The following is a 27,796-nucleotide window of genomic DNA, read 5'->3' as shown; positions in this document are numbered from 1 at the left end:
AGGAGTCTGCTTAAGATTCTCTCTCTCCCTTCCCTTCCTCCCACCCCCACCCCTGTGCATGCAAGTGTACTCTCTCTCAAATAAAATAAAAGTATCTTACAGGGCACCTGGGTGGCTCACTGGGTTAAAGCCTCTGCCTTCAGCTCAGGTCATGATCTCAGAGTCCTGGGATCAAGCCCTGCATTGGGCTCTCTGCTCAGTAGGGAGCCTGCTCCCCATCCCCCCACCCCCCGCCTGCCTCTCTGCCTACTTGTGATCTCTCTCTCTGTCAAATAAATAAATAAAATCTTTAAAAATAAATAAATAAAAGTATCTTATGGGATTGACTGCAAAACACCACCAGAACTGGTCTGACCCAAGTCCTTGCCTCCAGGAGTGAACAGGGCCAGCTGTGGCTCTCTGGGCACCAACGTGATCTTTTTGGATGGTACACAGGTTGCCATCTCCAAGTACACTCGCCGGTATTCCTCACCAGCCCCTGGCCCACACCAAGGCTGCACTCTGGAACTTCCAGTTGGTTCTGATGTCCAGGGGGACCCTCTTCACCAATTTCTGGAAGGCAACATTGGGATCAGAAGCCTACCCCCAGTCTCCCATAGCACTCGGATTCTAGCCCGTATCAGTGCGGCTTCCCCACCCGGGGCAGAGAACACAGAGGGAGTCCTGGGACTGGAAGTACAAAGGCCAGGCTGAGCATAGGGCATCTTAGGTGACAACCAAACACAGCTGCTTTAAGTGAGTCATGTTCTTTGACTGAGTAGTGTCTAAATCTGCCACTGCCTCTGATTCCCCAGCTCCAACACACTGCAGTCACCAAGTTAAGGGAAAAACCACCACCAAGAAACCCCCAGAAGAATCCACTGTGCCGTACCCATTCACAACCATCAGCCAGGAGACAATTCATTAGGCTTCCCTTTTTTTTTTTTTTTTTTTGGCATCTTTTCCTTTACCTGTTGCAAATATACCCTACCCTGGGTTCTGTGAAGTTCAAACTTTTGTTTCCATGGGATGGATCTTAAGGGCATTGTGCTAAGTGAAATAAGTCAGAGAAACGAATACAGAATGATCTCACTTGTATGCAGAATCTAAAACAAAACAAAACAAAACAAAAAACAAACAAACTGAACTCATAGAGCATATTTGTGGTGGTCAAAGGTAGGGGTGGGTTGGGTGGGAGAGGGTGGGCTGAAAGGGGTGAAGATCGTCAAAAGGTACAGATTTCCACTTAGAAAATAATCAAGTCATGGGGATGTAATGTGACTACATTACACTGAATTAACATTACACGTTAATAACACTGTGATGTATATTTGAAAGTTGCTAAGAGAGTAGATCTTAAAAGTTCTCATCGCAGGAAAAAACAATTTGTCATCCCTCTGTGAGTCTGTTTGGGATTCTCTATCCCTCTCCCTCTGCCCCTCCAGCTCATTCTGGCTCTTTCTCCCTCTCAAAATAAATAAATCTAAATATATATATATATATATATATATACATATATATATATATATATATATGAAAATCTGAATTATTCTATCCTGATTATATATTCAAATTCTCAGAAACCTGCTCGGCTTGGGGCACTTGGGTGGCTCAGTCAGTTGGGTGACCAACTCTTGATTTCTGCTCAGGTCACGATCTTAAGGTCATGAGATCAAGCCCCACCTTGGGCTGGTGTTCAACGGGGGAGTCTGCTTGAGATTCTGCTCTCCCTCTGCTCCTCCCTCCCCCGCTAAAGTAAATAAATCTTCAACAAAAAAAAGAAAGAGAGCGAAAGAAAGAAAGGAAGGAAGGAAGGATGGAAGGAAGGAAGGAAGGAAGACAACTGCTCAGTTTATCTCAAGAGCTAAAGTTCAATGTAAGTCTATATATAGTGAAACGTGAGGCAAACAGGGACAGTGTCACGCAGGGGAACTAGACGTCTTGAGAACACAGTGACAGTTCCAGCCTGACGGCTCTCACAGACGGAGAGTGGACAGGGACCAGACAGCTGTGAGTGCTTCCCGTCCTCAGATCCTGAGTCTTCCCCTACAGGAAGTGCTGTCATATGGGAAACTAAGGCATAGAGTGGCAAAGGAGCATTTGCCAGCGGCCCTGGTTCAGGGTCCTATGTTCCTTCCAGACACATGAGGCATTGTCGTCCCCCCGGAGGCAGACCTCATCAAGCTTCACTGTGGGGGTGGCCCAGAGACTCCCTGGTTGGCATCCCCTGTGCTTGCTGTGGCCAGAGGACTCCGTGTCCTCTCCCTTGGGGTTTTCATTCATACTCTCAGCAGGTCTGCTTTGAGTGCGGTTTCCCTAGTGCTGCTGGGCAGGGCACACTGGGCAAGTGCCCGGGTGGTACTGTTTGTCCTTGGTGGGGTGGATGTGGCGTCCTTGGAGGGAATAGAAATGTAGACACATCACCACAGCATGACAGAGCGGGGAGAAAACAGCAAGCCAGAGGACAGAGAAGTAGTGAAATCGAGTCCCCTCCTATATTGCCCAGAGTTCAGAAGGCCTGAAGGCCACTCCCTGGGGGCTCCTAGAACCAGTCGGGGAGAAATTTGAAGGGACTGAAAATAGGTAGGCATGGAGAATGGGAGACCCAGGAAATGTTGCTTTTGATGATTCTTTTCTTTTTTCACTTCAGGGAAACATGGATTACATGTTTGTAGCTCTCACAAAATAGAGCTTTCTAGCCTGTTCCTTTCCAAATGTAGATGCTCGTGGTGTGTTGATTTAAGTAAGCTGCTCTTTCCTTTTCACATCAAGACCAAGGCCCAAAATAGGACCACCTCCTCCACAAAGCACTCACTTATCACTCTGCAGGTTTACTGAGACCCTACTGTGTGCCACGCACTGTCCTTGACATTGAGGACAGAGCAATTACTGAAAGGCACAAGACCCTGATGAATTAAGACATAGACCACAAGTGGGGAAAGGGCGTTAGAGGGCACCTGGTCTACCTCTCACCCTACACGGACCTGACCACTAGCCAGCCTGCCTCTGCTCCACATTTCCACCAGGGACCAGCTCTAATTCTTAGAAAGCTCTTGCCTGAGTGGTGTAAAATTCTGTTCTCCTGCTGCTTATTGGCCTTCATTTCATTCTCTGGGGCGAGACAAACTAAATTTCCTTTTATCTGACAACCCTGCAAATACCGGTCTATAAACTCTCATCGTCACCCTTGTTCCTCATCTCTCTGCCATCCCCGCCTTTGCTCACCAAGCACAGGACAGACCCCCTTCCCTGCCCTCTCCCCCATCCCTCCCTTACCCACTCTCAGCCTCAAGAGCCTACCACATTTGGACTTCTTCAACTTACAATCTATTTGTTCTTTATGCTTGGTCTTCCTTCTTTCCTCCCTCTGCATATCCTTAGCACCCAATACTACGTCTGTAATTGTTCCAACCTCTGCCTTTGCTTACAGTGCTAGTTGATTGCCATCCTGGGCAAATTAGAATTGGACAGATTGTGGTAAATGTAGCAGCAAGGAGGGGGCAAGTTGGCCCTTTCTTTTGGGCTTTATTCTGCCCTTGGCTGGGTCTGTGACATCTCTTTACATTTAAATTATTACCATGCAGAATTATTTAAGAAACTAGGTCAGGGAGTTCATGTATGTTTAAGATTTTGATCACTAAACTAAAATTTAATAAAACATGTCTACCAGCAAGGCTTTGTACAGACAAAAAGGAAGCAGAGAATGAGTAAATGAATGAATGGGTGGACGTTTTCTTGTCCATAATTCTTAGAATCAGTGGTGACCATTTTTAGTTTTGTCCTGCTTATGCCAAATAGATAAGTCAAGTGGATGGTCTTTCGAATCAGAATAACCAAGTTTCGGTTCTTACAATCCCTAGTTTATTTATACTAAATGAATATATAATCCCATCACACTAAACAACCTAATTAGCAAGCATTTATGCTGTTGAAGCCATGACCCAGTTTCCCGAAGACATCTGTTTTCTAAAAGGATCTTTTCAAACTCAGATTAAAAGATACTACTCAAGTAGGATTGCCAGATAAAATACGGGGCACTCAGCTAAATTTGAATTTCAGATATATGGCAAATAATTTTTTAGTACGTGTATGTCTGTTATCACGTAGGGTAGCCTTATACTAAAATATTATTCATTTTTTTAATTGAAATTCAAATTTACTTTAGCATCTTCTATTTTTCTCTTTTTATTTTCCTAAATCTATCAACCCTGTACCCAAAACATAACCCTTAGAAGAATTTCATCTCCATTCCCACCCTTCTACTGCTAACCTCCCTCTTCCCCATCCTCCTTCCCATTATATTTTTCTTTCTTTCTGTTTGGATAAAAGACTCAAATCTCAGTTCTCCCAATATAATGACCTAATTTCAATTCCAAATTGTTTTATTTTTTTTTCCCTTTGACAATATACAACAGGTGAATAGCCTTGTTGACTTCTATTGTGGGATTTTAAAAAAATGTGTGTAGGGTAAAATGCCAGGGAAATCAGCTTAAGCAGCTTCTCAACTGATGACTAAGAGTTTAACAGTTGCAAACAGGTGAAACCAGTCTCACTGTTCAGATGATGCAAACTCCCAGGGTCAGTCTGGGTGGAGATCTGTGGCAGTAAAACATAATTCCTTGTCAACAGAAATGACTTTACTGAATGTTATCTCCAGGCATCTAAAGGCCTTGTGTATTTAACATGTTTCTTCTTTTCACCTGAGAAATGGATTCATTTCCTTTTTTTTTTTTTTTTTTAATACCTTTAGACTCTATTTCCCTTTCACTCCCGAAACTCTTGAGACTGTCCATGAAGGTTGTCAGAGAACCCTCCACTGACTGGCTTCTCTGAGGGCTCTGGGCCATCCCATATCTCAAGAGACTGTCTTTACAGCTCTGGGGAGCACAGAGCTGGGACGTGCCCCATCACGACCACTCTCAGCCAGCACGTGGAGTCATTCATGCTATTGTGCCAGCCATGATTGATTAATCCGTTGTTAATGGATCTGAGCAGACACATGGGCCAAATTATAAGTATAGGGGGAAAGACACACTCTTCCTTCTTAATTGAAGTATAATTAACAGAATTTTATCTTAGTTTCATATACAATTTGTCGGCTCGGCATTATCAGTGCTCACCACTCGAAGTGTCGTCACCGTCGGTTACCATACGTTTCATCTTCCATCTTTCAGTGTTATTACAATATTATTGGATTATAGTCCCAGTATTATTGACTATATTGTACTTTTCATCATCACGGCTTTTTTTTTTTTGGTAACTGGAAATTTGTATCTCTTATTCCCCTTTATCTATTTTGCCCTTCCCCCTGTTCATGTCCCCTCTAGCAACTACCAGTTTGTTCTCTGTATTTATTTATTTATTATTTTTTTTTAAGATTTTTTTTTTTTTTTTAATTTGACAGAGAGATCACAAGCAGGCAGAGAGGCAGGCAGAGAGAGAGAGGAGGAAGCAGGCTCCCCGAGAGAGCAGAGAGCCCGATGCGGGGCTCGATCCCAGGACTCCGAGATCATGACCTGAGCCGAAGGCAGCGGCTTAACCCACTGAGCCACCCAGGCGCCCCGTATTTATTTATTTTTAAGAATTTATTTATTTATTTATTTGAGGGAGAGGGTGCAAGCAGGGGGAGGGGCAGAGAGAGAGGTGGACGCAGACTCCCCGGTGAGTGAGGAGCCCAATTTGGGACTCGATCCCAAGGTCCTAGGATCATGACCTAAGCTGAAGGCAGGTGTTTAACTGACTGAGCCACCCAGGCACCCCTTTCTCTATATTTAAGAGTCTGGTTTTTGTGTGTTTGTTCATTTGTTTTGTTCTTTAGATTCCACAACATCAGCATTTCCACACATATGGTATTTGTCTTTCTTGGACTTATTTCACTTAGTATAACTAGGTCCATCATGTTATCCCAAATGCCAAGATCTCATTCTTTTTTTATGTCCAAGTAATATTCCATTGTGTATACACATACCACATTTTTTTTTAAAGATTTTATTTATTTATTTGAGAGAGAGACAGTGAGAGAGAGCATGAGCGAGAAGGTCAGAGGGAGAAGCAGACTCCCCATGGAGCTGGGAGCCCGATGCAGGACTCGATCCCAGGACTCCGGGATCATGAACTGAGCCGAAGGCAGTCGTCCAACCAACTGAGCCACCCAGGCGTCCCCACATACCACATTTTTACCCATTCACCTATCCATGGACTTGGGCTGCTTGCATAACTTGGCTGTTGTAAATCATTCTGCAGTAAACATAAGGGTGCATATATCTTCTCAAATTACTGTTTTTGTTTTCTTTGGGTAAATGCCCAGTAGGGGAATTACTGCATCATATGATATTTCTATTTTTAATTTTTTCAAGAACCTCCATACCATTTTCACAGCGGTTGCACCCATTTATGTCCCAGCAGTATTGCATCAGGATTCTCTTTTTCCCACATCCTCTCTAATGTTTGTTATTTCTTATCCCTTTGATACTAGGCATTCTGACTAGTGTGATGTGATATCTCATTGTGATTTTGATTGGCATTTCCCTCATGATTAGAGTAATGTTGAGCATCTTTTCATGTGTCTCTTGGTCATCACAGACATCTGTATGTCTTTTTTAGGAAGATGTATATTCAGGTCCTCTGCCCAATTTTTAATCAGATTGTTTTTTTGTTATTGAGTTGTATAGGTTCTTTATGTATTTTGCATATTAACCCCTTATCGAATATATCATTTGCAAATATCTTCTCCCAATCAGTAGATTGTCTTGTCATTTTGTGAATGGTTTCCTTAGCTGTGCAAAAGCTTTTTATTCTGGGGTCATCCTGATAGTTTATTTTTGCTTTTGTTTCCTGTGTCTGAGGAAACATATCCATAAATATGGTGCTAAGGACGATGTTGAAGAGATTACTGCCTACGTTTTCTCTCAGGAGTTTTTATGATTTCAGGTCTCACATTTCAGTCTTTAATCCATTTTGAGTTTATTTTTGTGTCTGGTGTGGATAAGTGGTTCAGTTCCACTCTTCCACATGTAGTCAAAAGACACATTTTTCTTTCTTTCTTTCTTTTTTTAAGATTTTATTTTTTTGACAGAGAGAGACACAGCGAGAGAGAGAATACAAGCAGGGAAAGTGGGAGAGGGAGAAGCAGGCTTCCTGCTGAGCAGGGAGACCAATGCAGAGCTCAATCCCAGGACCCGGGGATCATGACCTGAGCCAAAGACTTTTAACGACTGAATCACCCACGTTCCCCAAAAGACACATTTTTCTTATTGAGAGTAGGCTGCATCAACATCTGTGGCATGAGACTTTAAATTGTTAAGTAATTATTGTCAACATGTTAGACAATGAAAGCTGATTCAATGTACAATTACATGCTTTACCTCACTGGAAATGATAAACTATGCAGTAGGCTGGTAGCTATGTTTAACAAAATACTACTCAGAATAGTTTAGGAGACTCTAATAAATTAACTTAAACGTGGATTCTTAGAGGTGTTAAAATAACTGATTTAGTAGACCAAATATTAAGATATCCATGAGCTTCAAAGAACAAACTTGAGATCCAGATACTTCAGTTCTCACACTTTCATACATATAAAACTGTCCCAGAAGACTTTCCTTAATACACACCAGTCTTGTGTCCCATTCCTAGAGACTCCCCTTCAGCAGACTGTGTAGGATTGTGGTTAAGAGCATGGATTCAGGATCCAGACTAATCTGTAACTTTACTTACCTCTGGAATTCTCCCCTGCCTCAGTTTCCCCATCTGTAAAATGGGAACAATATTGCCTATTGTGCGGAGTTACTGTGAGGGTTAAGAGTTACTATCTGGGAAGCACTTAGTAGACAAGCCATAGATGTTAGCAATATTTTAAAAAACTAACACTCCAGGTGGCCGCCTGCCTGGCAATCCTCAGCCCACACTTTCCTGAATGATGCAGTATGGCCCAAGGCTAGCTGTTGACTCAGTTTGGGCTGCACATAAATTAGTTAATCTCTCTGTCCATCCGTTTAATTCTTACCTAACCCACAGATTGAGTCCTAGAGAAAGGAAGTAGCTACGTTTCCCCCCAATAGCCTGGCAGTGTTCACTCTGCTCTGGTAGAGACCTGGGAACAGTAAGAAGTACGTGGTAAACAAGGGCTGTGCCAAGACTGAAGGCATGAACAAAACACTTTGGACCTTTACTCTTGCTCTTGTGGAGAGATATGAGCAGTCACAAGAAGTTTGCTATCTTGATTATCATGACAAGTCTGGGGTACATGAAGCGATTAGAGCACCACACAGTACCACAGATGTGTTTGGATATGTGGAAATCTCAATGGCCACAAGTTCAGACTCTCCTGTCTGGCTCCTCCTTCATGATCTCTAAATGCTGGTGGGCCCCAAAGCTCTGACCTCTTCTAACGGATGCTCTCTTCCCAGATGATCGTGCCTAGGTCCTTGGCTTTTTGTGTCTCTAACCTGAATTCTCATTGGGTTTTAGACTCGTGTATACCCACCTATCTACTCAACATCTACACTTGCATGCCTAGAAAGATGTTAAACTTAACATGAGTAAAAATGAACTCTCATTTCCAAATCCGACAGCTCCCCTACCCACACAAATCTGCATTCACTTCCTCCCCCAAGCTTCCTCCCCAAAGCCCTAAGGTACTAGACTTAGCACTAAGAGGTCACCCTTGATTCTTCTCTCCATCAAAATCCTACAGTTTCTGACCTCTGCATTCTCTCCATCCTCTTCTCTTTCTACACTCTGCCTCACTTTAGACTTCTTGCTGTTCTAGAACATTCCTTCCTCCAAAACTTCACTTTCCCATCCCCTTCCCAGGAGCACTCTGCTCTTGGTTTAACTCATGGCTGATTTCTTCTCATAATTCAAGTCTCTGATCAAATATCAAATGTCTTCTCCTCAAAGAGGTCTTCCCTGATCACTATATGGGAAACAGCCTCCGCTCACATGGCCATGCTCTAGCCTTTAGCCTGCCTTTATTTTTTTTGCCTCATAGCACTTGTCTCAATCTGAAACTATGTGACTTACTTATTTACTTGCTGAATGTCTGTCTCCCACACTAGAGCAAAAGCTCCAAGAGGGCAAAGACTTATCTAATTCATCACGGTATCCTGAGTTCTAGAATGGTGGTAACTCGTAGTGAGCTCTGAGTCAATACTTATTGCAAAAATAAGTGAATGAATGATGAATGAATATCAGTAATTAATAATAACAGAGTTTTGGGAGCCAGAAGCATAATGAATATTAGAATGCTGGAGAAACAGATTTTATTTGGGTTTTGAGGGACTAGAAGAATTCGTATAGGTGAAAAAAGAAGAAATGGGTTAGCAAGTGCGGAATTAGCCCAAGCAAAGCCCAGACATGGCCACAGTACTCATGGAGCAGAGAAACTGACCTGACAGAGGCAGAGAGCAGATGACAGATGCACATGAAGATGGAGGTTGAATGGTTATGGGAGGGTCAGACCTGAGCCAATGTTGAACGTGTCACATAGAGGCGCCTGGGTGGCTTAGTCCACTGGGCGGCTGCCTTCAGCTCAGGTCATGATCCCAGAGTCCTGGGATTGAGCCTCGCATTAGGCTCCCTGCTCAGCAGGGAGCCTGCTGCCCTTTCCTTCTGACTCTTCCCCTGATTGTGTGAGCTTGTGCTCTCTCTCTCTCTCTCTGTCAAATAAATAATAAATAAAATCTTCTTAGAAAAAGAGAGAGAGAGAAGTTATTTGGCGACTCCTTCCAAGGGGCTGACCAGCTGTCGGTGATGAGTGTGGTATCATATTGTGCTTGAAACGGGGAAAGAAGGAAAGTTCTGCCGCCATGACAACACTCAGGCAGAGTCCCGGGAAAAAATAAAATGTTCCACAGCTAGCTTTCCCCCATTGCTTAAGTAAAAATTCCAGAAAGAAGATACTTTGCTCTTGGGATATATCTCAGAAACTCAGAGGTCATGGCAGATTCTGAGAATGGGTCCAGCCAGGAGGACCTTACGTCACTCAGTGGTCAGGGAGTAATTCATATTCACTGTAGAATCTGGGAAGTATAGGATCTCGTGTGAAGGCCTGGGGATGAGAGGCTTTCTAACAACACATTGGAGATATTTTTGGGAACATGTCAGGATTTTAATAACTGAAAAATGACCCCAGCAGAATTGCCAGTGAATCCCTTCCTAATTTCGCTCTAGCTCCCTTAAGAACATTGTTTGTTGTGATTTAAAATAAAACTTTACAGCCTCACCCTGAAGATGCTCATGCTGACCTTTTGCAAAATCATATTTATTCCAGATGTTGTTTTCTGCAATAGTGGTGGAGACTTGATTTACTGTGAGAAAAAGCTGGAAATGACCTAGATAAGTACAGTAAAACCCAAGGGACTCAGTTTTTCTATTTTTCTATTAAGATCAAGTGACTAATTAGGTAGTAAGACCTGTTGCCTTTCCCTAACTTCCACCTCCCCTTAAAGACGAGAAAGGCATGGGGCTCCTGGGTGGCTCCATCAGTTGGGGTGTCAGGCTCTTGATTTTGGCTCAGGTCATGATCTCAGAGTCTTGGGATCAAACCCTGCCTCAGGCTCCACACTGGGTGTGGAGTCTACTTGAGATTCTTTCTCTCCCTCTGCCCCCCCAACTCCCCCCTGCCCCCCTGCATGTGTGCTCTCTAGCTCTCAAAAAAAAAAAAAAAAAAAAAAAAAGATGAGAAAGGCATATTGCATAACACCAAAGCAACACTTTGGTGTTTATCTGCAAGCCTGGAACTAAGCCATTTATTGTCCTTGAGAACAAAATCCCTCCACCATGGCCCTACCATGTCACACACCACCACATCGCCATGGGGTGGTGGGGACACCGAGCTAGTGCCACCCTCTTCCTGGTTCAGCCTCAGTGTCTCTGGTGTTGCCTCATGCATCACGAGAGTGAATTTCCTCCAGTGGGTGTTAGCTCACTGGGTACCCAACTGAGTGCATAGTGAATCCTCACATGTGATGCTGGTAATATCACTATGTTGCCTATTTAAAAAGTAAACCTCAAAGAACATTTTGCCTCCACAGTGTGTTTATTTCAGGTAAAGAATATACTGACCCTGGGAGCTCCCATTACTGGGCTCCAAACTTCTGCATTAAGAATAGCTCTACGTGGTCCCAGAGGTGTAACCCTTTGAAACAAAATCGATGAATAACTTAGAAAAGGCTAGATCTCACTTATGTCAAGTAAAACCAGAATATACCCGGAAACAAAGAAAAATGTTCCCTTCCTCCTCCAGACAGGGACCACATCTTCTTTGCCACGATGTTCACAGTGTCCAGGATGGGGAGCAAATCAAGATAGTTCAGTGAGGGCAATTCATGGGGTGACTGAGTCCTTGTATTATAGGTCTGGACTGGAAGTTTCCTCAAAGTCACTCTGGGCCAGGTCCCCTGCTTCCAAGCAAGTTCACATCCAAAGTAAGCAACAACAGATCCGGACTACCTCCCTAAGTCCTGAACAGCTACACAGATGGACAATAAGAACAACAAAAAGGTCCAAAGTAAAATAAACACGATCCACACTGCCTTCCTGCCTTCTTTTTCTAGCCTTTTCTTTTCCTTTTTGTTAAAAAACAGGGATCTGTTGGTAGGAGAATTCCTGGATGATCCCACAAGCAGATGGCAATGCTCTCTTATTCTCGTGTTGTAGGAACCAGAGAAGGGGCAACAGAAAAGGGAGTGATAGAATCAGAATTAGACTAAGCACATCTGGCCAATCATTTACCTGCTATTTCTAATGACCTTTGAAAACTGCATTATTTGCAAGAAGTATTTAACATTATCACTGTACTTTAGTTATAATAAAAAAGTGGACCACTAAGAGATTTCATTTTCATCCACTCTTTCAACACATGTGTGCTCAGTGCTGAGCATGTCAGGCTGTGGGCTAGTTGATTGGTTCACAGAGATGAATGGAACAGTCCTTGCTGTCAGCTAGCTCAACATCAAGACAACCAAGCAACAATGACCATGTGGTTTGATCAGTTCCAGGGCACTGGCCTGCCAGGATGATAGGGAAGCCTTAGAAGGCAGTCAGAAGGGGTCACAAGACCAGGAAACATCAGAGCCATGTCCAGAAAGAGGGGTAGGATGTAAACGCAGGTGAAGAAACAAAGAAAGTAATTTGATGCAAGTGTAAAAGTCAGGAGTAAAAGACTCCAGTTCACATGGTTGGGTATAATTTGAAAGCAATGGAGAACTATTGACGAGTTTCCAACCAGGAACAAAAATACCATAGGGGCATTTTGGGAAGATAATTTATTTATTTAATTTTTAAAGATTTTATTTATTTGAGAGAGAGAGCCTGAGAGAGAGAGAGCATGAGCAAGGAGGAGGGCAGAGACGGAGGGAGAAGTAGACTCCCCATGAGCAGGGAGCCCCATGTGGGACTCGACCCCAGGACCTTGGGCTCATGACCTGAACCAAAGACAGATGCTTAACGGACTGAGCCACCCAGGAGCCCCTTGGGAAGATAATTTAGGCAGCAATGTGATACACAGACTTGGGGAAGAGTCCAGAAACAAGACCAGAAATAGGGATACTAGTTAGGAAGGTATGAAAAGAAGCCGAGTACGAACATACACAGGGTCTAACCAAAGAGCACCAGTGAGGGTGGAGAGGAGGAGGCCAACTGGCCAACTGGGTCTGAAGAAGGACTAGAGAAGGAGACACTGTAAAGAACTCCTAGGCTTCAAGCTTGACTTACCAAGTAGATGCCAATGTCAATAACCAATAGGCAATGGTAGGGGAGGGACACATTTGGGGGAGGAGAATGATATGGGCAATTTTGGATATGTTGAGTTTGAGATGTCCAGCATCCCGTTGGAGCCCTGTTCAGAGCTCAGGATCAAGTTCAACGCTGGAGGTATGAGTCAGCACATGGTTAGCACCACAGCTGTAGGCTTAAGTTCTACTGTATCAGGGGCTTGCAGGTGGTTTTTCTATAACCCACAGGAGAAATATAGTTTATACTACAGTCCTGTGTACACGTACATGCACATAAAAATTCCCTAAACAATATTTACCATTACTAGGTATGATGGACTGTTTTCCTTTATATTCCTTTTTTTTTTTTTTTTTTTTTTTTTTTTTTTAATGCAGGTTAGATGCATACTAACGTGTGACAAACTTTAGTTTTGTTTGCTCTGGACTGTAAGCTCGTTGTGCAGGGATCACATGTTAAACAATTTAGATTCCCCATAGCATCATTACAGTGCCTTTTACATAATGGATTTTTGTGGAAAGGAGGGAGGCAAGGAGGAATGGCAGGAGGGAGGGAGAGAGGCTTTCTCATCATCAATATGCTTCAAGACTACAATGACATCTTGGGCGCCTGGGTGGCTCAGTGGGTTAAGCCGCTGCCTTCGGCTCAGGTCATGATCTCAGGGTCCTGGGATCGAGGCCCACATCGGGCTCTCTGCTCAGCAGGGAGCCTGCTTCCCTCTCTCTCTCTGCCTGCCTCTCCATCTACTTGTGATCTCTCTCTGTCAAATAAATAAATAAAATCTTAAAAAAAAAAAAAAGACTACAATGACATCTTGTCTCTAAGTCTCTGGAACTTTTATACATAGTTTCTATTTTTTGACACATTTCCAAGAGGAATCAAGCATGAATCATAATGCCTGGGGTGAGACTGGATGGTTTGCTTTTCTCTCCCCACTGCATCCCCAGTACCAAGTCTCTAAACCACACCAAGTATTCTAGGCATAGTCTCCCCCCATCCCAGAGAGTGCACGCACATGTGTGCAGAGGGAGAGGGAGAGAGAGAAACTTAAGAAGGCTCCACACCCAGCATGGAGCCTGCACAGGGTTCAATCCCAGGACCCTGAGATCATGACCTGACCTAAAAATCAAAAGTCAAACGCTTAAGCCATTGAGCACTGCCAGGTGCCCCCCAGACATAGTCCTTTAATCGGGACTGGACTACCCAAGCCATGAGCTTCCATATCATGACTGCAGCTCTTTCTACAGAAAGATTGCCAGGCTCTGTACCACATGATCCAACCACAGCTGCCTAGACCAGAGGAAGACGCAGCAGCAGCCACACATGCCCAAGAAGGGGAAGCAGCAGCCGTGAGGAAACAGAGGCTATGAACAAGCTGAAGACAAGAGGAAGAGAGGGCAGGATGGAGAAATTTGTTGGTAGGTGCAGGAACAGTTGAAGAAGCAGAGAGTAGTTGAGAAACCGTAAGAGCGGAGCACCAGCCAAGGGCCTGGGGTCAACTTGTGCTCATAGGGACAAGATATGTAATGAAGCCTTGATGAATTCTGCCCTACCTTCCACTCCCCTTGTTACAATTCAGGCTCTGTGAGGGCCGGCTCTTCCTAGATTCCTCTTTCTCCATGAAGCGTGGTTGTCAGAAATTAAATTTCTCCCTTCCTTGCTTTCCCATGTGTTTTTAAAACACTTACGTTGCAGAAAAGTTGCGAAGATAATATCGAGAACTCCCATCCTCTTTACCCAGATCCATCCTGTGGATGGACTTTTGCCACATTTCCTGTGTCTCTAGTGTTTTTTGGCAACAACTGAGAATAGGATGCATATATCATACCCATTTGCCTCTTAATATTTCACTGTGCATTGCCTTAGGACAAGGATATTTTCCCACATAACCTCCTTGCGGGTATCAAATTCAGGAAATTTTACATTGATGTAATACTTTAATTCAGTCTAAAGTCCATGCCGATGTCTATACCAATGCTCACAGCAGCGTATTCACAACAGCCAAAAGGTAGGAACCACACAAATGTCCGTCAGTAGACAAATGGATGAACAGCTGCGGTGTACGCATACAAGGAACCATTATTCAGCCTTAGAAAGGAATGGAATTCAGATTTATGCTATAACACGGCTGAGTGTTGAGGGCATGTTAAATAAAATAAGCCAGTCACCATAGGACAAATACTGGGGCACCTGGGTGGCTCAGTTAGTTAAGCGTCTGCCTTCGGCTCAGGTGGGATCGAGCCCCGCATCAAGCTCCCTGCTCACCAGGGGGTCTGGGTCTCCCGCTCCCTCTGCTCCTCCCCCTGCTTGTGCTTCTGCTCGTGCTCTCTCTCTTCTTCATTCTCTCTCAAATAAATTAAAAAAAAAAAACTTAAAAAAAAAAAGACAAATAACTCTGTGACTCAACCATATGAGGTAGGTTAAGGAGTCAAAAGCACAGAGACAGAGGAGCACCTGGGTGGCTCGGTGGGTTAAGCCTCTGCCTTTGGCTCAGGTCATGATCTCAGGGTCCTGGGATTGAGCCCCACATTGGGCTCTCTGCTCAGCAGGGAGCCTGTTTCCCTCTCTCTGCCTACTTGTGATCTCTCTCTCTGTCAAATAAATAAATAAAATCTTAAAAAAAAAAGAAAAAGAAAAGGCACAGAGACAGAAAGTAGAATGGTGGTTACCTGAGTCTGGGGGGAGCTGTTGGGAGCTATTGTTTATTGGACACAGAAATTCTGTTGGAAAAGACGAAAATGTCCTGGAAATGGGTGGTGATAATTGTCGGACAACATTGTGAATGTACCTAGTGCCACTTGGCAGTACACCTACAAATGGTTAAAATGGTTAATTTCATGTTATGTATCTTTTACAATGATTTAGAAAAAAAAAAAAAAAACCCTTGTTCAAATTCTGTGAATTGTCCCAATAATGTCTTTATATATTTCCCCCTCCGGTCCAGGATCCAGTCCAGAATCATCCATTTTACACATTGCATTTAATGATCATGTCTCCTTATGATGGTGACCGCTTCGTCCCTGCTCACCTGACTTTCTGGTTTTAGCACTGAAAGTCCCACGTCTCAGGAAACCACTCAGGTCCCTCCTCTCTGGTCTCCTTTGATCTGCAGCAGTTCCTCAGCCTTTCCTCATCTTTGCCATTTCTAAAGAAATCAGTTCAGTTATTTCATAGAATGTCTCTCAATTTGATTTTACTTGCTGTTTTCCCAGGTTACATGTTTGTGGCTGGAATACTATGTTAGTAATTTCACACGCTTTTGGAGGGCGGCGGGTGGAGGCATGTTTGCTCTGCACCGGTTTGTTAATTCCGGTCATGGTCAAAGTGTAGTCCAGTTTCGCAGTCCTGCCCCCACTACTTTCCTCCCCATTCACACTTGAAATATTCTCGTATAGAAGTGCTCCTTGAAACCTCAAAGAGCCCTAGCAGAAGCTAAACATTTTATAGGAAAGATCAGATAGCATCTTCGCACTTGACAAAAGAAAGCATTTTAAGATCCCCTTTCCATTGTCATCGCAGAGCACAATAAACCACTTTCTCACTCCCTCCCTCCTTGACCACCTTAGGATTTTGAAAAGAAAGATTTTTTTTTATTTTTTATTTTTTATTTATTTTATTTTTAAAGATTTTCTTTATTTGACAGAGAGAGACACAGCAAGAGAGGGAACACAAACAGGGGGAGTAAGAGAGAGAGAGAGAAGCAGGCTTCCTGCCGAGCAGGGGACCTGATGTGGGACTCGACCCCAGGACCCTGGGATCTTGACCCGAGCCAAAGGCAGACGCCCAACAACCAAGCCACCCAGGCACACCCCCCACTTAAAAAAAAAAGATTTTATTTATTTATTTGACAGAGGGAGAGAGAGAGATACAGCAAGAGAGGGAACACAAGCAGGGGGAGTGAAAGAGGAAGAAGCAGGCTTCCTGCGGAGCAGGAAGCCCTATGCGGTGCTCAATCCCAAGACCCTGGGATCATGCCCTAAGCTCAAGGCAGACACTTAACTACTGAGCCACCCAGGTGCCCCAATGACTCCTTCCTTTTATTTTTTTTAATTTTATTTGTTATTTTTTAAAGATTTTATTTATTTATTTGACAGACAGAGATCACAAGTAGGCAGAGGGGCAGGCAGTGGGTCAGGGGAAGCAGGCTCCCCACTGAGCAGAGAGCCCGATTTGGGGCTCGATCCCAAGACCCTGGAATCATGACCTGAGCCAAAGGCAGAGGCTTTAACCCACTGAGCCACCCCGCACCCCTGACTCCTTCCTTTGAAAAAATCATCATGTTACTGGTGAAGAAAGTACAGCTTTCTGTTTGAATTCTGTACTTTGACACTCATCCTCAAAGTGTTGTGTTGGGAAAGTCACACTATTTCTGTGTAGCAGAGATCTTTACCCTTCCCTATCGACTGCCCTGACTGCCATCAGAGTTTGCTGTCAATTTCATTAATGATTAGTTCCAATGAACATAACTTCTTTATTAATTACCCAATCAGGCTACCAGTGAACTTTCCCAAATCACTAGCTATCATGGGAGGCAGAACTTTGAGGAAAGAGGCAGATGAGCAAAGTTTCTCTGAGCTATTTGAAGGACACAGACGCCTTTGGATGCTGGGAGCGCTGTGACCTTGAATCTAACCAGAGCCTTTATCATGGTCTAAACATGCCACGGAGTCTTTTGATTTATTATGTTTTCTGCCTCTCTGTGCTAGAATGAAGAAATCCCCATAAAACCGAGAATCTATTTTTCTTTTGTTGATATTCACTGCCGGTGCTGCCTGCCCCACGGTGTAGAATTAAGATATGTTGAATGAATGAATGAATGAATGAATGAATCTGTTCGTAATGTAATTAATGCCACTGACTTTACACCTAAAAATGGTTAAACAGTGTCAAGCTATATGTATTTTGCCACTCAAAAAAAAAAAAAAGCTTTAAAAAAAAGTCATTTAGCACAGATAATGTTGGATTGCTGCTGTATTTGAAATAATTTCAGTAGATCTGCTCCACTAAGGAAGCAGTCCAGACCAGGTCCTCATCGCAAGAACAAATGGAGGATCAGTCAGTTTCAAAGCCTCTTGACTCAAGTTTTAAATGTTTAGTTTTTCAGAGGGGCTGGGAGAGAGAAAGAATAGGAGCTCCTTTTTGTTTATCAACTTTCCTGCCTCGCGCCCTCCCTCCAGACGCCCTCCCTCTCGTTCCCACCAGCAATTGCCTTCTACACTTCTTATAGGCAAAGGCAGGAAAAAACATTAATGTGCATTTTCCTAGCAGTATTCCTGGTCACCCATCTTCAGCTGAGTGCCTAGGTGCTGGGGGCAAGAAGGAAGTTAAGATAGTGCCCCTCAGATAGCATCGCATACTCTGCGGCACGTTCTCAGATTCCCCTCCCCCAGCGGGGAAGAGTCCATGTTGGCCAATGATGAAATCTAAAAAGCACAGGATGGAGAATTACAGCTCAGGGACATTCCGCAAGATAGAAGGAACGGGGGACGATGGAGCTACATTAATCATGTGCACTGGGGAATTCCCTGCACTAGTATTCGCAAAATGCTTTATGCTCTGCAGATAAATGTGCAGGCTCCGCAAAGCAGAACATGCAACCGGCCCCTAGTAAAATCAATTATGGATCAAAGCTATTTTCCTTTGCCCTTCAAACTATCTAGTTTGCTTTTTAAATAGTTGAACCCTTTTGTGCAAGTCGTGACTATCACCCAGATTTTGATACACGATGTCCTTTACTGACAGATCTTGACTTGGAAAAGCCGCCACCCCAACACTGACTCTCCTCTGATGTTTGGAAGGAAAAGAGAGACTTGAAAGGATTGTTAATTCATACAAGGCTTCAAAAATAGAATACTAGGAATATGTTGGGTGCTCCATTTAAAAACAATTCCATTGAATTTAACACTGAAGTCAAGGAACTGGTGGAAATTGAGGAAATAATAAGGAATGGGATTCAGAAGAGGGAGCAGTGACGTCTGCTATCATTCACAAATTTTCTGCCTCCTGTGCAAATGTAGATTCAAATGATGATGCCACTAACAGATACTGGTCACATACTTTGTACTGTTTTAATTGATTTACACATTTTATCTCATTTAAGTTACAGTCATATCTGTATCTAACTATATAGATTACAAAATCATCAGACTCAAGGCACCTGGGTGGCTCAGTAGGTTAAGCATCTGACTTTGGCTCAGGTCATGATCCCAGCATCTTGGGATCAAATCCCGCATCAGCTTTCCTGCTCACAGGGAGCCTGCTCCTCCCTCTCCCTCTGCCTGCCACTCCCCCTGCTTGTGCTCTCTCACTCTCTCTTTTTCTCTCTGTCAAATAAATAAGAAAGAAAAGAAAATCACTGAACTCTTTTTGAGGCAAATGATTTGGTTCTCAGCTGAGCAATTTCTGTCTCCACTCTTTTTTTTCTTTTCTGTTCTTCTTTAAATTATAGGAGCAAGAAGCCATTTTAACTTTGTTGCAATACTACGGCTTCTGAGACTCAGGCACAGTTTTTGGTATCCTTATAATTGGGACATGTGTGCTTTTGTTGAAAGGCTATGCAGTTAATTATATCAAACTCTAAGCCAATATTTTTAATAACTGTATTTTATTGTAACTATAAATTCTAGTTAGAATGTCATACTGTATTTAGTTTAATTGTATGTTTTTCTGGGTTGCAATAAAAATGCTGGGTTTGAGCTAAAACTGTTTTGGAAATGCACAGAGAGAGAGAGAGCACTAGAAGGGGGAGGGTCAGAGGGAAAAGCAGACTTCTGGCTGAGCAGGGAGCCTGATGTGGGACTCGATCCTAGGACTCCATTCTGGGACTCAATCATGGGACTCCAGGATCATGACCTGAGCTGAAGGCAATAGCTTAACCAACTGAGCCACCCAGGCACCCTCAAAGTGGGATTCTAAAGTTTCTGTGACTTCACTGCATCATTGTACTTTATAGTTGTACCCTTGCTATATATTTATTCATATCTATCTTTCTCCATTTAACTTTATATCTGAGGTATTTCCTCATGTTACCATGTTTCATTTCCTATTTTAATGGCTAAAGCTAACTGTATAAATGAGGATCATAGGAGAGGGCCATAGCATGCATTGGTTTAGATAAAAAATATTTATCATAAAAGTGTTTAGTTACAAACTTTTCTAAAAAATCATATTTAAGCTAATTTTTGCCCTTTTGTCCAGAAGCCCGTCCCCATCCCTGTCTCCTTCTCAATTTCATTTATGTTGGGATTCTCAGACTAAACCTAGTGGCTCAAGCATGTTGTCTTGCGGAGGGTTATTGGTGAGAGAAGACTACAGTGGCTCACACCTCTGAAGCCGAACAGTTAAGCCTTGGAAAGGATGGATGCTGGCTGTCGGGGCTCTCTTGCCTTCCCCTCCCTTTCATCTCTGCCTGTTGGCGTCCTCTCTCAGACTAGCTTCCAATGTGGGCAAAGACATGGCTGCCTTAGGTACCAATCCTTAAAGCTTTCTGATTAATAGAAAAAGGAATATCTTTCTCCAGCTCAGGTTTTAAAAATAGTGGTAAAAAGACATTGATTGACGTGGCTGGCACATCGTACCTACCCAGGGATAGTCAGTGTGCCCAGAGGAATGCCTCACAGTGACTGAGTCAGTGTGGGCCATGTCACTTTCCTCCACCAAAGTGCATCATGACTAGTAACCCCATATGATTGCAAGGAGCATTTCCCCCAAAATAGCTGTAGTGGACAGACAAAACATTGGATCCCCCCACTAGGGGATCAGATCAAACCCTGCTTTTTCCCTTAACCACTTCCAGCCACATTCATTAATTATGAGAAAAGATTCATGGAGCACCCATCATGTGGTAGGCACTGCAAGGCTCTGGAGATGGCCATCTTTGTGTTCCATCAGTCATCAAATGTTTATTCAGAAGCCCCTTGGCCAGACAGCATGCTAAGGTGTTGGGGAGGCAACAGCGAGGAAGACAGAAAGGGCTCTGCGCTCTTCCAACATATACCCCGTGGGCGCAACACTCCAGAAATAGGTAGAGAAATGAAACAATCCTTGGTTGTGAGAAGAAATGGACACAGTGCCATAAGAGGTCGACGAGGGTAGGCAGGGGAAGGGGATGGGCTTAGGATGACAAAGGCTGGCCCCTCTGAAGAACTGATCACTAAAAAAATTCCCAACACACTGTGTCCTCCTGCTGAATCCTCACATGCCTTAGCGTAGACACTGAGCCCACGAAGATTTGCTAAGCTGGAAGGGAAACTAGGAAAATGAGTATCTAGCTTAGTATAAAAATAGAGGAAATTTTTTGAAAATTAAGACCTGCGGGTTGAAAGAGGTCAGACTCCCATACGAGTTTTGGAAAAAACACATCATTTAGCAGTCATTAAGAAAAAATGTGTTGACCATAGGAACTGCAAAGTTCACAAGACTTCAATACACATTTCAAAACAAGCCTAAGAAATAACAATCAAATGTGTCATGGCTATACAACTCATTCAAAAACAAACCCACAACAAAAGGGGAAAAAAATAAGGCTGTTTTGCGGCCACATACCTAAGCACCAAAGAACTTAAAGGCTCCTCTGAAAATCTGATAGGTATGTTTACTTCTTTGCAAAGACCTTTTCCCCAGAATAGATTTGTTTCTATGAGTAACAAATATATAAAGAAAATTAAATTTTTTATTTCAAGATTGCTGTGTACACATACATATATTTAACCACATAGTGTCATGAATATGCTCTCTCTGTATACACACACATGTAAACGTGTCTATATACATAAAGGCAGGGCTGTGTGGAAGGAAGATGGATTTAATGAGATAGAACTAGGTCCCACGGCACTTGGGTGGCTCTGTCGGTTGAGCATCCAACACTTGATTTCTGTTCAGGTCATGATCTCAGGGTCATGAGATGGAGCCCTGTGTCAGGCTCCACGCTCAGTGCAGAGTCTGCTTGTCCCTTTCTGTCCCCCCACTTGCTCGTTCTCTCTCTCAAAAAAAGCAGCTAGATCCCAATTCTGGTTCTATTACTTACTAGCTGTGTGATTTTTAAGCAAGTTACTTAACTTTTCAAGACCCCATTTTTAAAAAAAGATTTTGTTTCTTTATTTGACACAGAGAGAGAGATAGTGAGAGAGGGAACACAAGCAGGGGAATAGGAGAGGGAGAGGGAGAAGCAGGCTTCCCGCAGAGCAGGGAGCCCGATGTGGGGCTCGATCCCAAGGTCCTGGGATCATGACCCGAGCTGGAGGCAGATGCTTAACAATGGAGCCACCCAGGTGCCCCTCAAGACCCCATTTTTCATCTGTGAAATGGAGATAATACTACAACTTCGTAGGGTTGTTCCGAATTTTCATAAACAAGATGTGCGTTGAGTGCTAGGCAGTACGTGGAATAGAGTAGACTCAAGAAATGGTATTTATTATTATTTTCAGGAGTCAATGTATTACTAGATTGGGACAAGACAAAAATGTCATTTTGACTACTTTTGTATTCGAAGAAAGAGTAAATTTAGTATATTTTATTTGTTAGCTAATGATTCTGATCACACTTGATGTATTAGTTGAATAATATATACGATTTCATTAATATGTGAGGAATAGGACTATTTATGAAATAATTTAAGAAGGTTAACACTGTTTTTCTGTTCTTTCTTCTATAGACCAGAACAGACAAGGGATATACCTTATTTATGCGTAAATGGAAGACCCAACTAATATTCAATCAAACGAACCCTTTCAGAGGTCGGAGGAACCTTGACCATTCCTGTGAATGCTGTTGCCTCCCTGTACCTCCCGCTCACTTCCCCATCTGTGGTCTGGGTCAACATGCTCTTTGACTGGACTGACCTTCACCTCCACTCATCTAAATTCCACTTTTCCTCCTTACCTCATTACTCATTTCATCTGCCATCATTGCTCTGGTTTTAAGGAAAGGGGGCTTCCCAGTTCTTTGGTTCCATCAACAAACAACATTTCCTTCTGAATGCCTTAAATTCTTATCACTCTTTTATAAGTACCTCCCCAAAGCTCCTTTAAATCATTCTACCTCAAACATGGAGCACTTGTTACTTACAGTTAGCTAATCCATGTCCCACCTAAGTCAGGAATCCTGTCTGAAGAGATGAGCACTAAGTGGGAACCAGAATCTCCTGACTGATAATGTGTGAGATGGTTCTTTCCTAGGCTTGCCTTCCTTGACACAAACTCCAGTTTTCCCATGAACCCTCTTACCAGGCTCCTAGAAAAGAAACCCACCAGGCTGGATGACACTGGCCAGTGCCGTCACGGAGGGCCTCCCGGGAGCCTGGATTATTTTGTCTGAACCCAAGGCTCCATTAGGATTTTGAGCATTCCAATTCCACTGGCTCTCACCAATGACTCTCACCTGTTTCCCCAAACCATTTATCAAAATGTAACACAAACTTCAACATCCCAAACTCTGTAAGTGAAAGGGAGAAATGTATTTCAGAATATGCTTTCTAAGGATGCCTGGGTGGTTCAGTCTGTTAAGCATCTGCCTTCGGCTCAGGTCATGATCCCAGGGTCCTGGGACCGATTCCCACATCGGGCTCCTTCCTCAGCAGGGAGCCTGCTTCTCCCTCTGCCTGGTGCTCCCCCTTGTGCTCTCATACTCTCTTTCTGAGAAGCAAATAAATAAAGTCTTAAAAAAAAAAAACCAAACCCACAGAATATGCTTTCTAAGAAGGAAATCCTGCCATTTGCAACAACATGAATAGACCTGAGGGCATTATGCTAAGTGAAATAAGCCCGAGAAAAACAAGTAGCACCTGGGATCCCTTATATGTGGAATATAAGTAAAAAGTCGAAAACAACAACAGCAAAAAGAATATACTTTTTTAAGAAAAGATTTTATTTATTTATTTGGTAGACAGAGATCACAAGTAGGCAGAGAGCCAGGCAGGGGACGGGGGAAGCAGGCTCCCTGCTGAGCAGAGAGCCCGATGTGGGGCTCAATCCCAGGACCTTAAGATCATGACCTGAACTGAAGGCAGAGGCTTACCCCACTGAGCCACCCAGGCACCCAAGAATATATTTTTTATTCATTCCTTCCCTCCAGAAAGTCTCAATCCCTTCTGCTTCTGCTTTAGATTTCAAAACAGAATCACCACTTTTTTTTTTTTAAGATTTTATTTATTTATTTGAGAGAGGGAAAGAGAGCACGTGCATGCGTGGGAGAGCAGGAGGGCTAGGAGAGGCAAAGGGAGAGGGCTGAGCAGACTCCCAATAGAGCAGGGAGTACAGTCCAACACCGGGCTCAATCCCAGCCCCCAGGATCATGACCTGAGCCAAAGGCAGACGCTTAACTGACTGAGCCACCCAGGTGCCCCCCTCCGCGCCCCCCCCTCCGAGTCCATGCTTTAAATTGTCATGCGGTCCTGCTTCGCGAATGCTGGGTCTTGCTGCACTTCCATTTCTATCGCTACATCGAGCGTGCTACATTGATTATTTCATATCCTATTTGACCTGATCCTTTATAGATCTGACACCTTATAATACTGTGTCTCGGAAATCTTTTTCTTAAAAAGTGTTATCTAAGCCTACATACACGTACATAGGTATTTTTTTTTTAAAGATTTTATTTATTTGACAGAGAGAGATCACAAGTAGGCAGAGAGGCAGGCAGAGAGAGAGAGAGGAGGAAGCAGGCTCCCTGCAGAGCAGAGAGCCCGATGCGGGGCTCGATCCCAGGACCCTGGGATCATGACCTGAGCCGAAGGCAGAGGCTTTAACCCACTGAGCCACCCAGGCGCCCCTCATACATAGGTATTTTTAAAGAAAAGTAAAATCTTCACCGTTGCCTCCTTACATACCAACAAATACGAGCAAAACCGTGCTCACTTGGACTGTCGGCCAGGACAGGAGCTCTATTATATTGAATTCGACAGCCTGAGAATAGCTGTTAAAATAGGATTCGCCTATACTTAATCCTTCTCCAAAAAAGGAAATATTTAGTCTCTGGGAGATGTTTATTAGTTACAGCAAGAAATATTAGAAATGAGGGAGGAATGTGCATTGGGCTCATGTTAAAAGTACTGCTATGACGGGGCATCTGGGTGGCTCAGTCATTAAGTGTCTGCCTTGGGCTCAGGTCATGATTCCAGGGTCCTAGGGTCGAGACCCACATCGGGCTCCCTGGTCAGCGGGACACCTGCTTCTCTCTCCCTCTGCCTGCCACTCTGCTTACTTGCGCTCTCTCTCTCTGTCAAGTAAATAAATAAAATCTTTAAAAAAAAAAAGTGCTGCTGTAGTCAGAAGCCGCTTCTCCTAGGGCCACACGGGCTGGCGCTCCCCAACAGGTCCAGGGGAGGACTGGGCTGTCTTCTGCTGATCAGATCCTTGTTGCACAGAAATTGTTTTTAAACTGCTATAATTTTGAGGAAGATTCCCTTGTTACTTTATTTTCAAATATGTAATTTTAAAAAACGATAAATTAAGAAAAGTCACATGATTCTAAAGCCTCAATGTACAAAAGGTTATATGGAGCAAACTCTCTTCTACTCCGAAAATCCCTGGCAGCTGGTTCCCGTCCTGGGAGGCAATTATCAGTTCTTTCTATACCTCCCAGAGATATTGTATTACCCACTCCCTGCCTTTTTGTTTCCTGTTGTATCTTTCCCCTGGGGATCTGTATTTGAGACTTTTTATCTTGTTTTGCACTGCTTTCCTCTCTTTGTTTCCTATTTCTTCTTAAAGTAGACAAGGTCAACCTCCCTGGTGGACTTGCTTTCAAATACCAGCTTGCAGTTGGTTAGTACTGGTTTTATCCCCTTTCCAACTCTGGTTGCTAGCTCTAGCTAGAAGGAAGTTGGCGTGTGACAGCTGGTGGTCCCAGTCACCTTCTGAAGAATGATGGATGGGACCAAGAGGAGCAACTGTCCCCTAATATCATTAATTGCAAGATTTTTGCGAGCTCAAAATTCTAAGAACTGACAGTTGCCTCCAAATGTTACCAGCTGTTAATTTGGCTGAGGCAGTGGGGATCCGACTCTCCTTCAGCAAACAATCTGGGACAGCGGCTGGCTCACTATATACCTTCCTTTACAGCCTCTGTGACCCTCAATTCTGAATTTTTTGGGCCTAAAAATAATATCCTAAGCCCATTCCAGAGTCCCCACATGGATCACTGGGTGCATAACCTTGCAGAACTAACCCACGCTTTGTCCTCGGTTTCCCATCTGTACCATGGAGGGACTGGATGATATGAGCTCTTTGCTTCCAACCCTATGATTTCCTAAGGATGGAGTCAGTTAGGGGTGCCTGGGTGGCTCAGTCAGTTAAGCGTCTGCCTTCAGCTCAGGTCATGGTCCCAGGGCCCTGGGATCGAGTCCTGAACTGGGCCCCCTGCTCAGCGGAGACCCTGCTTCTCCCTCTCCCTCTGCCTGCTGCTCCCCCTGCTTGTGTGTGCACACACTCTGTCAAAAAAAAAAAAAAAGAAAAAGAAAAAGAAAAAGAATGGAGTCAGTCCTTAAGTGGTGACTGCCATCCCAGTCCTTTTCTCTTCCCCTCAAAGCACCTGGAACTTGAGGGAGTGAAGAATCCAAGCACAGTCCTAAACCACTGATATGTCCCCACATTTCTAGTCCTAACTGCTAAGGGGATTGTACTCTTTGCCACCTTTGGGCTGGAAGGTTTAAGAGCTGCTTGTCTCACGGATGCCAAAAAGTTCTTTCCTAATCCCACATACTGGCATGCATTTTTAAAAAAGCATTTTAAGTTATTATGAAAACAGCATTAATTTTTTTAAGTATACAAAGTAGTGAAAAAGGGGTAATCCCCTCTTTTTAAACCGCACCTGCATATATCTACTTAATATCTATCCAGTTAATGTGAATCCTGTCTTGTGTCGGAGTCATCAGAGCAGCAGCTCTGAAATGTGCATGATGGAGACGCATCTCTCTGGGAAAGGCCAACTTGGCTGCTGGCGACAGAGCTTTGCAAGTGACAGTACACTGGGCTGTCACCCTTCTGTGTCATAAAACTCAGTTTTATCAGGGTCCACTGAGGTGTCGTTTTCTCAGGACCCAGCTACACAAATCAAGCTCTCAAGAGACCGATATTCTAATCAGATTGAGAAGGTATTGCCTTGTAATGGGAAATGTGCTTTCTCAAGAACCAGGACACTTGGGTCTGCTATGTAGGCAACACCCCCCAACACCCCAGCCCCAAGTCAAGTTGCCTGGGGAAAAACTTTTCATCAGATTTGAGGAGCATGGAGGGAATGAAAGATAGTGCACACTATCCTACTGTACGCTATCCTACTCTGCAAGAGAGATTCCAGAAATGCTAGAGTCTCACATTTGGTTCATGTGTTCATTCAACAAAGCTTTATCAAGCCTATCAGCAAATTTACTAAGACTATGAAAGCTGGCGTTTCACCACCCCTCACTTGCAAGGGCTCCTCTCAAGACCCACTCAACACATTCATATGTTTTTGTAAAATTTGTCAAAGTAGGTATTTTAAATGCAATCAGTGAAGACTTTGATCTCTTTGCAGTCCTACTTCAGAGGCATGCTTCTTGAGGAGAGTGGCCTTGGAGTTGTCACAGGCGTTTTTTGGATCTAGCAAAGGAGCTGTTGACTTGAGGATTGGTTTTGTGTGGGTTTAGTGGCTCGCAATCACTTCTGTAAATAGTTTAGTCATTTCTGCCTTCCCCACATCAGAACAACATCTGGGAACGCTTCAACAGCCCAGTGAGCCCGCTTGCCCAGCACTGAGACATGAAAGTGCCAAGCCAGGAGTCACATTACGGTATGAACATGGCCTCTTGCATTGAAAGTATGTGGAGAGTGGAAGAGAAAGGAGGTTTCAAACATACAATCAGAAGCAAATCCATGGAAAATTCTTGCCGCCTGCACACATGTGAAATTGTAAGTGGAAAATTTGGTTATCACTAATTCCTATTCAAAATGAAAGTTTTCTGCATCAGGAATAGATGGAATTATGCAGTTCATACAATTATAAATGTCATCTTTTTTTTTTTTTCTTGACAGCAATGGGGCAAAATAGAACCTGTTAGAATCCATGTATTTGTAAGGTAGTGTTATAAATACATCTGTGTGGAAAATTG

At 43.5% G+C, this 27,796-nt stretch overlaps 1 long non-coding RNA gene across 1 annotated transcript; it reads left to right on the top strand.

Annotated features, from left to right (window-relative positions):
* The first annotated feature begins 2,435 nt into the window (after window positions 1-2,435).
* LOC125086399 (uncharacterized) lies at window positions 2,436-27,796 on the top strand. Its single transcript, XR_007123173.1, has 3 exons — window positions 2,436-2,562; window positions 27,390-27,596; window positions 27,720-27,796. It is a non-coding gene; the product is annotated as an uncharacterized LOC125086399 (long non-coding RNA).

The sequence above is a fragment of the Lutra lutra genome, chromosome 15 (genome assembly GCF_902655055.1).
Source record: "Lutra lutra chromosome 15, mLutLut1.2, whole genome shotgun sequence".
Classification (NCBI taxonomy): domain Eukaryota; kingdom Metazoa; phylum Chordata; class Mammalia; order Carnivora; family Mustelidae; genus Lutra; species Lutra lutra.
The sequence above is the reverse complement of the archived record's forward strand: the minus strand, read 5'-3'. Positions and strand labels throughout refer to the sequence as shown.